The sequence below is a fragment of the Uranotaenia lowii genome, chromosome 3, assembly GCF_029784155.1.
Source record: "Uranotaenia lowii strain MFRU-FL chromosome 3, ASM2978415v1, whole genome shotgun sequence".
Classification (NCBI taxonomy): Eukaryota; Metazoa; Arthropoda; class Insecta; order Diptera; family Culicidae; genus Uranotaenia; species Uranotaenia lowii.
In genome coordinates this window covers 19,271,992-19,286,258 of record NC_073693.1, presented here as the reverse complement: position 1 = coordinate 19,286,258, position 14,267 = coordinate 19,271,992, and positions in this window count along the sequence as shown.

Sequence of the window (14,267 nt, the reverse complement as noted above, 5' to 3'; positions counted from 1 at the left end):
TAGTATCATTTAGCTTTGAGTCGATATACAGCTAAATAATGCGCTTTGAGTCGATATACAGCTAATAATGCGCTTTAAATAAAAAAATATTGTTCAACTATGAAAACTATGCGTACTTTCGTTGAAAGCCCGAAATTTGGAATAAATGACGTGAAATTTTCTAAAAGAATGTTTTTTGTTTTTCAAAATCAACTGAAATTGGTGGGGTTATTCGATATTAATATCTGATGGCGCAATCTGTAGAAATAAGTTTTTTTTAAATTTAAAAATGGCAAAATAAACTCAAATTTTACTTTTAATTTGTAATTTTCTGCAGAATCATGTACTCAAAATGACTTGGTGAAAAATTTAGGATTTTGAAATTTAACTGACAACCCAAAATTATAATAATGCGATCTCTTGAAGTTTGAATTTCCCAACGAAAAAGTCATCTTGATAGTTTTATCATGGTTGTGAAGCTCATTTACATGCTGAATCTAAATCTGAATTTTGAATATTAATTCTAAGTTTAAATTCTGCACGTGAACTCAGAATTTAGTTTTTAAATCTGATACCGAATTTCAATGCGATTTCTGAAATATACGATTTCAGAACTAGAATTACCATTTTGAGGCTTTATAATTTTTTAATTTTGCATAAGATCCTGTTTTTTAAATGGGATTTCAAAGAATGGAGTTTGAAACTTCTAATGAATATCAAAGATAAACTCAGGATGGTTTCTACTTTTATTTTTTTTTCTATGTTTAGAAAATTGTTATCTAAATATCAAAAATAAGAATGAGTTGAAAAAAAAAAACAAGAATAAAATTATGAATGAAATGCAAAACCAAATTTAAACGGTTGAAAACAGTTTTTCATATCTATTTTCAAATGATGATTCGAACCGATAACCAAGAGTATATAAATAAATACAAAATTCGTAATACGAAAACAGAATGCATTTAAAAATTTTAAATATGGAATCAGAACCTCTCGACTGAGATGAATTTCATGTAAAATTTAATATTCAGAACGAGTTTCTATCAACAAGGAAGAAAATTTCGAAAAACTGTAGCAGAACTCTGAGCATGAGATGAGTTTTTGGCATAATCTCTGAGTCAAGATTATTACTCTACTGAGCCACGCCTGCGATTATGGAATTCGAAATGCAATTAAATTAATTGCCATGAAAATAAAGAATGATTATTAAATACACTGAAAAAGTCGAACGGAATTCATTAATTTTGATTAATTACTTAAAACTATGAACAAAGCATTTCGGGTTCAATAATTAAAGGTGGATGTGAGTAGTCAATCAAGCTAAGCTAAGCTAAGCTAATCTCTGAGTCAAGATTATTACTCTTCAATAATCTTACTCAAATCAAAATTTGATTAAAAATTTCAAAATTTTGCTGTAGAGTATAACACTTCGCTTTCTTTTCTGGACCTTCATGGGGGGGGGGGGGGGGGGTTTAACCCCCAAAACCCCCCCGTTCCTACGGCCATGTCACACACACATTTGCATTGTGCTATTTGTTTTTTTACATCTAGCGATGAACACGGTCGTTTTTGATTACCTACTTTTGATAGAAAAAAATAACACGATATATTTCGAAAACCACTAACGAACCGATTTTGAATTGGAGCGTATTAACAAAATGTGGTTAGAATTCAACCATAAAGCTTATAAAAAATACATCGACTTCGACATAAATGAAAATTGAATGAAAACTTGAGATTTTCTGCACCACTTCATTATTGCGTTGTGGTTGAAAAATAACCATTTTATGACATCTTTGGCTTCATTTGTGAAGATCACTTTCAACTGCAAGTTTTCGTTAACTCCGAAACCTCCGTCAAGGGTAAGTTCAAGTTTCTCGAGTAGAAAAATATTGTAACAAACCCAATTATTTGTAAATAGTTATAAAACGATCTATGACTTGTTGAGAAAACTACAAATGACATTGTAAAAACATTTCACTAATTGTATATTGCAAAACTACAGTATATTGAATGTGGCTTTAAATTATATTACTATTTAGAACTGTTAAATCAGTTGAATGGACGAGATTCTTACCAAATTTTTTTTGAACAATCTGTTTCAGTTAGAGTTTCTCAAAACCCTTCACCTAGTCGAATTGCCGCATTTATAGAGGTTTACGAAAACTGAATAAAACAAAAGTAGAGGTGATATTTACAAAATTTGTAAAGCAATGTTCTGTTAACAGAAGAAGTCACCATCTACAACAAAAAAACCGGTGTCAGATTTTTATTTACTTTTTTCTCCAATAAATCCTAAATCTTCCCTTTCTATGAAAAATTTAGTCACACTCGAGAAATGTCTTCCTTTCGAAATATCTAACTAAACTAAGCCTTTTACCGCCCACTGGAAGAGGCAGTTGAGGAAAAAATATTTTTGGTTTCGAGATGATGCTTTTTCCTGCAAATTTAGTACAATTTCTAACAAAGGGCGTTGGTTGACATAATGATGATTCTTGACAAACAATCTCAATTATCCGAGTCTGTTTAGTAAGAATAGCTTAGCTTTTCCTGTTCTGTTGTTAAGTTAATTTTTTATTATTATTTTTTTTGGTTATATTTCGAACCATTTTTTGAATATCGCACGTGTAATTGATTTTATCCATCGGTAAAATAAACCAAACGTGAATTCGTCACATCAAAATCAAAACATTAAATGAATTCACTCACACAGACATACGATATTTGACATTCCATAAAACGACAAGAAAATAAAAATGACTTTCGTTTGCATCAAGATAGTACTGTTCTTTTACCATTCAAAATTCGTTTTGGTGGTGTGGAAAAGCATTGAAATCGATATACAGGGTTGCTAGCGAACCGGGAAAACCGGGAATACCGGGAAAAACTTTGGAATTCCATCGCGTCACCGGGAAACCGGGAAAAAACCGGGAATTTCGGCACCTCACCGGGAAAATTGTCGTGTTTGAAAATGTGTCACGGAATTTCAAAAACTAGTTTTAAATTTAAGAGTTGTTTTTGACAGTCTCAATATAGATTTATGTCATAAACACTTACTTTCGTTTAATAGTAAACCAACGAACTTTGAATAGCTTTTTTTAACTAATTGCAATATGTGATATCTTCTTTTTTCGCTCTCCGGAAGTTTGCTTCAATAACAAGCATAACTCAAAAGTCATAAAAACTATTATCGACAAAACTAACTACAGTCGAGAGAGTATAAAAGACTAAACTTTTTTCTCGTTTATAGAGGTTTTAAACTAATCAGGTTCTCTTTTATAGAGGGTCGGCAACATACAAATGTATTTAAAAGTGATCTTGAAATGCAACTATTCCAGTTGATGCATCAGTTCGAAGTTTTCTTGAGTGAGTTTCAAAATGGAACTATGAGTATTTGCTCTTCGGGAACCCAATCAATATCCTTTTTTTCCAAAACTTCAATACATAACTCGTATTTTCTCTTTTTTCTTTGGTCTAGTCAGGAAAACGTCGTTATAGAGGTTTTACACTCTCTCAAAACTCTAAAGAGATTTTGTGTGTTTTAAAAGCTTTGGATTTGGTATTTTCTCTCACTTCTAGAGGTTTTTCGCTAATCCAGACTGTACCAGATTTAGTTGTTGACGTCAAATGATTCAAATGATGTTGTGTATTTCGTTTGAATTATATCGCAAGTGTTTAGTTTTTATTTCTTCCAACGTTAAACTTTTGCTTAAAGTTTCCTACGCTGGAATCTATTTTATTTAAAAATTGTATCGAAGCAAGCTACTGTCGAAATCTAAGGTTGTTACCCTGATACAAAATAATATCTTACATTGAAACGAAAAAAGCGATTTTCTATATTTTCAAATGACTAGAGCACTACTAAAGTTACTCATTGTTTTTTACTGGAAAGATAAACAATTTTTTTTTCTTAAACATACCTTTAGATTTGTACAAGAATATATATCTGCATTCAAAAAATAGCTCAATATTTTCCTGCAATCTGATGATTTTAAGTTTTGTAAGACAAATCCTTATTCAAGTTGACAGGCTGATTTGATATTATGTTTCGATGGATTTTTTTTAAATATTTCTTTACAAACTATACAATTTTTTTCTAGAATTCTAGAAAATTTCACAGTGCCTGAAAAGCACTTCATTATAGTGAAGATCAATTTTGCAAAATTGTTGAAATTGTAGAGCAAAACAACGATTGGATGAAAATTTCGTAACATTCGTTTAAACAAAAAATTATGAAAACCTGTCAATTTTATACGAAAAGACTACGTGTTAAGAGATGCCGAAGTATTTGACATGATTTCTAACCGGTTGACAAGTTTTGGGATACAATTGTTATAAATTTGAGTCCCCTTACATTGATTTTTTATTCATCATGATTTTATATTTAAAAAAAAAGGAGTATAATAAATGGGTAAGCCATCATTTATAACCGGGAAAAAACCTGGGGAAAACCGGGAAAAACTTTGGAATTTCAAAACAAAAATTCGCTAGCAACCCTGGATATATAAGTTTAGTTACTGCGAAATTATTTCTTATTTACTTGGCATCGGTTAAGGAACATTAAAATGAACCTTATTCAAAATTATAGTTTTTTGAAGAATGGATCCATTTAGTAAACTAATTACTTTCAACAATTTTTTTTCGAATAAAAGATTTTTAACTTGACATTTCTCGCGCGCACTTGCTCTCGTGTACGGATTAAGATGGGGAAAAAAGTCTAAAAACATGGTCGCTTTTAAGGTTAATTTACCAGTCCAGTCCAGAATTATGCCAAAATCTCGCGTGAGCTTTCATTACGTCGTATGAAACAAAATGTTAACAAACAGTTTTACTACAAAAAAAAAAAACAAAAATTGATTTAAACTAGTAGCAACCCGCATAGAGCAGTATCATACAATAACGATCATCATTATCTTCTTCCCAAGACACCCAAACGATTCCCTTAATAGTTTTTGGATTATTGAGGAACGATTATGCAAATCGTTTTTTCATCAAATGGAATCGTTTAGACACAAATAACGATACAGGGAACGGGTTGTTAAGTAAAGAAACGATTCATTTTTTTGCTTTTTTCTAGACATTTCTGGGGTGAAAATAAAATGGTATGATATATGTAATCTTCAGTTAATCGTTCAACGCCAATGTTTCAGACGCTACAGTGTATCTTTAAAAGATCATTTTATGATATAAAAGAAGACGATTCTAGTTATAGTTTTACATGGATTTTATTTTTATCCAAATTAAACGATTACTTAATAATAACATTATGCTATTCGAATAAGACATTCTCAACTCAACTATATTCTATCGCATTCACCTCCGAAATAAATCGAATCTGTGCCTTGGTCGCATAACCAGAATGTTCGCCAGCATGGTCCAAACAAAAGTAACGAAAGGAATTTCGCCACTGCAGATCGCTGAAAGCATAAAAAACAGTTGTAGAAATTCCAGCCTGACTATAATTTTGGACGTTAAAAGTTTTGTTTCAAAAGCTGTTTCTAAACGCAAAATTTAGATTAAAATCTTTCATGCAATTTTAATAGATTTTAGGATTTTGGTTTCAATTTTTAAATCCTGATGTCAAACTATATTTCAAACAGCTAATTTCCTAATTCTTTGTTCATTTCTTTAATTACGTATCATAAAAGGTTTTTAAATTTTACTATTGGATTTGATTAAAAAATTTAACAAAAAATATAAATCAGAGATCAATTTTTTAACAAAAATGGTTCCTTAAGTAAGACTAAAGTAGAACTTAATTGACCATTCAGACTGTTAAAGATTGCTGAGTTTTAATTGAATCGTGAAACATAGAATTCGATTCAGTTATGAAAAATACAATTCTAAACGATCTAATATGTACCAATATAGAAAAATAAATGAATAAATGCCTCGTCGTATTCCTTACTAATAATGCAACCATCCTGTTAAATTCGTGCATATTTCTACTTGCGTTTCTATAGTTCGAAGAAGAAGAATAGCAAGATAGAGGGTGATTTAACGGCATCCAATTAGAACGGCCATATTCAGTCGGATGTTGTATTTAGCTGGTTTAACCTAAAATATATTCAAAATTATGATCTATACAATATATTAAAGTTTAAATTTTACAATACATTACCACCGAAACAAATCCTAGAGATGAAGTCATTTGTGGCTCTAAATAAGTACCGTGTGTGGGAGAACGGTTTCGATTTTTCGAGAAACTGCTGTACTGCGTTTGCCCGTTGGAACTCTCATGCTCAAGCCGCTTAAGATTTATCATACTTCAGCGTTGCAGCTACCGCTATGCCACTGCACAGTTTGCCGGGCCCGGTCGGACACAATCTCATGTGTTCGACCCGTCCGTGTTTCAATGTGGGTAGGAATGCGATGGGTTTCTTCATCGCTTCCTATCAACATTGAAACGGCGCGCGGCAAAGAATCACGCAAGTAGTTCAAAAGCTGTTCCCAAAACAAAAGCCCTGCTCACATTTTCACCAACTATTCAATTTCTTCTACCCAAAGCGCTCTAGCTTTGATCTTTCCACCTATAATACTTTCATGTTCTTTCTAAATATTCTACCTTGAATTTTCACAACTCGCCGAAATGCCAAAAATTAAATAAGGAGGGACTATTTGTTACAATTAACGGTAAATATTCAATTACTAAAAATCTGCAAAGCGATTCTTCTTTTATCCTTTGGAGCTTGGTACTTGGTGTCCTCGATGAAATTGCCACAAACAATCCAAGTAACACCGATTGTTTCATTAGACTCTTCAAGCCCCTTATAAAACCAAAACTTTATCTAGTAGCCTGCTATAAAACTTTAAAAGTTACTTGGGAAAATTGATTCGCAAAATTCGAGTTTTCATCCGACTTATGCATATGAAAGCTGAAGTTAATGCCTACATCATGAAGACAAGAAATATTTTTTTGAATTTTTTTTAATGAAATGGTCACAAAAAGTTCAGAAAAGTGGTCTAAAAAACAGAAGGTTTTTTAGACCACTTTTTTGAACTTTTTGTGACCATTTTGCACGACACGCATCGTTATTTCGTCTGTCGGCTTCGCTCTCTGCCCGAATAACTACCCACCGTACCTACTCGGAGAGCAAACAAACACGTTTTGCTGGACCGCTGCTTGTAGTTCTAGAAATTCAGGAATGATTTTACGTTTATAATTTTCATATATTTGTGAAATCTCACAGCGTGAATTGTAGCACCTCACTAGAATGTAGATTAAATGTGCTTTCCAATGAATATACTCTTGATTGGTCCAAACAAAGTAAAAGCACTGATAATCCGGGTACAACCTGACAGTGGACCACAAAAACAGATGAAATTTCAATTTGTAAAAAATTCGCGCAAAGTAGTGAACTTTGAAAAATTCTAGTAAATTCAATTTTTGTTGCATCAAAAATCTAAAGACAGCAAAATGTTGGAATTTTAATAGATTTTGTAGTCATATTTTTTTCAAAACTCTACCATCGCTCAAACAGTATTTACTAGCAATCGAATAAAAAGTAGGTTTTTTAGACCTATTTTTTGAACTTTTTGTGACCATTTCACTAAAAAATTTTAAAAAAATATTACTTGTCTTCATGATATAGGCATTAACTTCAGCTTTCATATGCATAAGTCAAATATTTTTTTGGACGTGTAACTTATGAACTACAGCAGTTTTCGTAAGGCATGTTTTTTCGGATTTTTTTCTTTCATGCTGAATAACGAGAAAACTTGTAACTTTAGCTGTATATAATGTTCCAAACATTTTTTACTGACATTACAAGGTTTCTATTGATATAAGTTTTATATGAAGTTCATAATAATTCAAACGAATTAAATAGATTTTACTTTTGGAGTGGCAAAATGACACTCTAAGTCGGAAAAGGGAGTTTTTTTGTCCAGGCTTCCAGGGTTCGTCCATAAATAAAGTAAAGATGCAATATTAAAGAACTTTTGAATTCATTTAGGGTCCCCGAAGAAATTTTTCTTTTTTTAAGCTTCTGAAAAAAGTTACAAGCATTCAAACTTGCAATAGTGTCAAAATGACACTCTAATGCGGATGAGGGTTAAGAAGCCTAGTACTTCTCAATGAGGCGGAGCTCCGGAGTGTTGAACATTTTCGACACGAAATTGACTTTATTGTCCGCATACCACTTCAGCACGTCCTTGGAGTAGTGGCATGAAGCCAAGTCCGGCCAGGAGATTGTTGGGACGTTGTGGGCCTTCGAGAGAGAAGCAGCTACTTCTGGAGGCACTCTTTCATGTACACCTGTCTGTTCATCGTGTCCTGGGTCACGAAAGGTGCACTCCGCTTTCCGAACGTGCAGACGGCTTGCCAAACCAGGAATTTGGACATCTTCTGAGTGCGGACATGTTCCGGAACGCTGAACTTTTCTTTGGCCGTGAAAAACCAGTTGCCGGGGAACTGTTTGAAGTCGGCCTTCACATATGTTTCGTTGTCCATGATGCAGCATTCAACTTCCTGGCACGGGTTTCGCGGACTTGTTCTGCTTTTCGTCGCGATTAGGGGCATTTTGTACCTCGAACGTTCGAAGCCCAGCCTCTCCAGTTGGGCGACACGCTTTGGATGTTCCACCTCACCGGATGTCGCCGCACAAAGCGTTCGGAAGTATTCGCCAGTTCACTTCCAATATTCGTTTTCTGGTTGCGCAACCCAATCTTAATGGAGATTTGCACAAAACCTTTGCTGGTTGTGCGACACGCTTCGGTTGGCCTCACCCGTGCCGCACCGCTTGATCTCTTTAAAGTGCTAAAGGGTGATATGGTCAAACTTTGGTCAATATCAACTTTCGTATTTCTTTCAATTTTGTATTTAAAAAACCTGAACACCCCTCATTTTGAAGGTGTGTGTGTGTAGAATGTTCCTCCTATTTTGATTTTGGAATTCACTCTTCAGTTGTCAAAATGCCGTCCAAGGAAGAAGAGCAGCGTATCAAAATTTTGCTCGCGCATCGCGAAAATCCGAGCTACTCGCACGCAAAGCTGGCAAAATCGCTAAAAGTTGCCAAATCAACCGTTACAAATGTAATAAAATTGTTTGGGGAATGTTTGTCGACAGCCAGGAAGTCTGGATCGGGGGGAAATCGAAAACCGGAAGCCGTTTCAAGCGAAACCCTAACCTCTCTCTCCGAGATGCCGCAAATAAGCTGGGTGTATCGTCTACAACCGTGCATCGAGCCAAAAAACGAGCCGGACTATCGACTGACAAGAAGGGAGTGACTCCAAACCGCGATGATAAACAAAATACGACGGCCAAAGCGCGATCCCGGAGGTTGTACACGACGATGCTGACGAAGTTTGACTGCGTGGTAATGGACGACGAAACCTACGTCAAAGCCGATTACAAGCATCTCCGGGACAGGAGTTTTAAACGGTAAAAGGAAGGGGAAAGGTAGCAGATATTTTCAAGCACATGAAACTGTCAAAGTTCGCGAAGAAATATCTGGTTTGGCAAGCCATCTGTACCTGTGGCTTGAAATGCAGCATTTTCATAGCTTCCGGGACTGTCAACCAAGAAATTAACATGAAAGAATGTTTGAATAAACGTTTGCTGCCTTTCCTGAAGAAACATGGTTGTTCCGTATTGTTTTGGCCGGATTTGGCATCTTGCCATTACGGTAAAAAGGCCATGGAGTGGTACGCCGCCAACAACGTGCAGGTGGTTCTCAAGGACAAGAACCCTTCCAACACGCCAGAGCTCCGCCCAATTGAGAAATACTGGGCTATTGTCAAGCGGAACCTAAAGAAGACCAAAAAAACTGCTAAGGACGAGCAGCAGTTCAAGGCAAACTGGCTTTCTGCGGCGATGAAGATGGACAAGGTGGCTGTACAAAATCTGATGGCAGGGGTTAAGCGTAAGGCCCGGCAATTCGGATTTGGAAAAGCGGAAGTCTAACTGAATATTTTTCCTGAATTTTATACTAATTTAACTTGAAAAAGAAATTTAATTTGATTTTTTAAATAAACGATTTCACCGATTTACACGCGTTTTCCCTTGACCAAATTTTGACCGTATCACCCTTTACGCACTGCATTTAAAGTTATCGGAGGAGTACTCGGTCGAGTTTCCGTCATTCCTGACGGAGGTAAAGGTGGAGGAGCGGTGCGAGGAAAGATGGAAACAAGGCGTGCTGCGGAAGAAGATAGAGATACTGAAGGGAAGACAACCGGTCGGGAGGGAACTATTGAATAAAGGTCTGAACTACGCGGTGTCCAGGAAACAAAGGATGGACCAGATAATCCTCGAAGTAGAGATGGCTATCAGTTCCAGCATACTGTCCTCATCCCAGAAGGATTGCGCCAGTGCTGAAGTGGCAGATGTCTTGAGAAAGGGCCTCAATGAGAAATCCAACGACGAGGAGATCCAGATAGCGAAAGAGGTTAAGGAAAAGCATGTAGGATACATCAAGGCGGATAAGGGAAATTCGGTGGTCATCATGGATTAAAACCAGTTGGTACATGTTCAAATCGACGAAGGACCGTACCAAATTCGAAGAGAGAACCCGCTACCGGAGATGGTCAAGGATGTGGATAAAAGTTGAAGGACTGTGCCTATCATGGGGTTTGCGCCAATCGCCTTGAAAGTGTCTGCCCCGATCGATCCTAGAATCAAAGGTTTGCCTAAGATTCACAAACCAGGGAATGGGATAAGGGAGATAATATCGGGTGTGAACGCGCCTACCGAAAAAGTAGCTAAGTGGTTATTGGCCGAGTATAAAAGGATACCGAAACCCTACATTGGAATCACGTCTTGGTAATGCTCGAAGTGATTTTAATGTTACCTGTGCTGATTCTGCGCCACAGACTCGTTGTTTAACGTTCTCAGAGGTGGTTGAAAATGGGTTGCCCTCTCCAGGCATAACTAAAAAAAATGGGAAAAAACCAAGTCTTAACGTTCATGCGAAGGCTTGGGAAAGTCCCCGAAATTCAAATTCAAATACTTGTTCTTCTCCTTCATTTTCTGATCCTATCAATTCTGTTGATTTGGGTGAGATTACTGAGGAAAAATTAAAATTTTTGCATCAAAATTTAATGAAAATGATGCAACTTATGTTGAAAATATATTCAATATTTGAAGCTTTCCAAACTTCTTTTAATTATGCTAGCAAAATTATTATAACTTTACGATTCGCTCATGGATCCAAATAGATGTTTAAATATTATGAATTGGAACGCTTGATCTTTGCTGGCTAACCAAGATGAGTTCTTTTTATTTTTGAAAACCCAGAACATTCATATTGCTGCCATCACTGAAACTTTTTTAAAGCCAGACAATTGCTTGAAAAGCAATGATTTCTTTAAAATTTTACGAAATGATCGATTTGATCGACAAGGTGGGGGTGTAGCTATTGTCATCAATAGTCGTCTCAAATTAAGACTTCATCCTTCTTTTAATACAAAAGTCTTAGAAAAAATTGGAATTGAATTAGAAACTTCTATGGGGAAAATTATAATTGTTGCCGCATATTTTCCTTTTCAATGTAGCGGTGAACAGAAAAATTTTTTGAAGGGAGATTTACAAAAACTCTCAAGAAATAAATCTAATTTTTTTGTTATTAGTGACTTTAATGCAAAACACCGATCTTGGAATAATATTTCATCAAATTCTAATGGGAATATTTTATTTAATGACTGCTCTGCAGGTTATTATACTGTCCTAATATCCTAATGGGCATACTTGTTTTTCTTCAATTAGAAATCCCTCAACAATTGATTTGGTTCTAACGGATTTTGGCGAGAATTGTAGTCAATTAGTTACTCATGCGGACCTCGATTCAGACCACCTTCCAGTAACTTTTTCTTTATCTCAAAGTCCCATTGAAAACCCTTTAAAATTAACTTTTAACTTTCAAATAGCTGATTGGGAGCGATATGGGAATTTTATTGAACGTCATTTTAAACGTTCCACTGAATTCAATTGAAGATATTGATTTGGCGTAGGAAATTTGACAACTTCAATAGTCAATGCTAAAGCCGCTTCAATACCCAAAGTTAAACATAAATTTAATCAACCTTTAATTGATGATGATCTTCAGTTTTTGATACGACTGAAAAACATTCGTCGTCGCCAATATCAACGAACTAGGGATCCTTATTTGAAATTTATTTATTGCGACCTTCGAAAAGAGATCAAACGTCGTTTAAATTTTATTCGTAATGAAAATTTTGCAAAAGCGGTAGAGAACATAAAACCCTACTCAAAGCCATTTTGGAAATTAACTAAAATTCTGAAAAAGCCCCAGAAGCCAATTCCTACTTTGAAAGATGGAGATAAACTTCTTTTAACTAACGCAGAAAAAGCTCGAAAATTAGCCCAACAGTTTGAGTCTGCTCATGATTTTAATTTAAACGTGGTAAGTCCAATTGATGCTCAAATTTCCCTTGAATTTTATGATATTTTTTATAAAGAAAATGTATTTGAAAAAAGTATGAAAGTATGAAGTATGAAAGCTCCGGGGGAATATGGGATTTTCTATATATCTACTTATTAAAAAGTTGCCTGAAAGCACTTTAAATTTTCTAGTTAAAATCTTCAATAATTGTTTCCACTTGGCTTATTTTTCCAATAAATGGAAAAATGCCAAAGTAACTCCAATTTTGAAACCTGGAAAAAGTGCTTCAGAGCCTTCAAGTTATCGACCAATTAGTTTGCTTCCTTCTTTAAGTAAACTATTTGAGAGAGTTATTTTGATTAGAATGATGATTCACATTAATCAGAATTCTATTTTCCCTGATGAACAATTTGGTTTTCGTCATGGACATTCTACCAGACATCAACTTTTGAGTGTAACTAATATGATTAACGCTAGTAAACCTGAAGTTTATTCAACTGGTGTTGCTCTTCTAGATATTGAAAAAGCATTTGACAGTGTTTGGCACAAAGGTTTAGTAGCTAAATTAGCTCGATTTGATTTTCCTGTATATCTCACCAAAATTATTCAAAATTACTTGACTAGCCGAACTTCACAAGTAAGCTATCAAAATTCATGCTCTGAAAGGACACCCATTAGAGCTGGTGTCCTTCAGGGCAGTATACTTGGGCCAATTTTATACAATATTTTTACTTCTGACCTTCCTGATGTACCAGAAGGAAAAGGCAGAAGATTATTTGCTGATGTTACTTTTCTTTCAGCCAAAGGTCGAAATTTACGGGTGGTACGCAGTAGATTGCAACAAAATTTAAATTCCTTTTTGAATTACTTGAAAATGTGGAAAATTTCTTTTAACGCTTCTAAAACTCAACTTATTTTATTTCCCCATAAGCCAAGATCTGAATTTTTAAAACCTAATGAAAATCATTCCATTTTAATGGTGTTTCATTAGAATGGTCTGATCACGTGAAGTACTTGGGAACTTGGGACTCACACTTGATCGGAATCTTACTTTTAAAAATCAGATTGAAGATATTCAATCTAAATGTAATACATAAATACACTAAAGCTCTGTATTCTCTCATCAACAGGAAATCCTAATTGTGATTTTTTTGTCAGTTTTTTTTTCGTTTGAGTCGTTTTTAGCTATGTAAAATCTGTGGATTTGGCATTTCATTTATTTTTAATTTTATTTTTCTGAGATGTTAAATAACTTTTAAGTAACATCTTTGTGAAAAAATAAGAAAATTGTGAAATTTAAAATACCTCAAATCGACATAACCATGCGGTTAGGAGTGAGTTATCAATCATTTTACAACCCGATTCTTAAACATTCTTTGTGATTTCATTGGATTTCCGCAAATGGAGAAAATGACACAGTAAGTCGATTTTCGACCAAATTTGTCTTCACCAAAGTGTTTGGTGTTCTGGAAAATGTGTATATTTTCGGTAGAATCAATTCTAGTGCAAATTTCACACAATAACAATAAGTAATCATTGAAAAATCATTTATTCAGCATTTACATACAACATGTTTTGCATCACATTGAACCTAATTTATTTATTCAAAATTGATCCACTGCTGATTTTTAAAGTGGAATTATACGTAAAACCGTCTCACGGACCCCAGTGTACCTTACCTAATTTTGCAAATTTAGATTTTATCAATTTCCTTTAGTGATTTTTGAGGATCGAAAAAATCGAAACATGTCTATGTTTGGCCTAATCTATAAAATGTATACCTAAGGTTCGTTTCCAAAAATCTATGAGTAAATTTTGCCCATACATGAATTCGTAAACTGTGTTGTTAAATTGTTAAAATTTATTTCTTGAATTTTTCGTATAACATCACATCAACAACTTAAAATAGTACATAACATAAACTGATGAAACAACAGTGCAATAAAG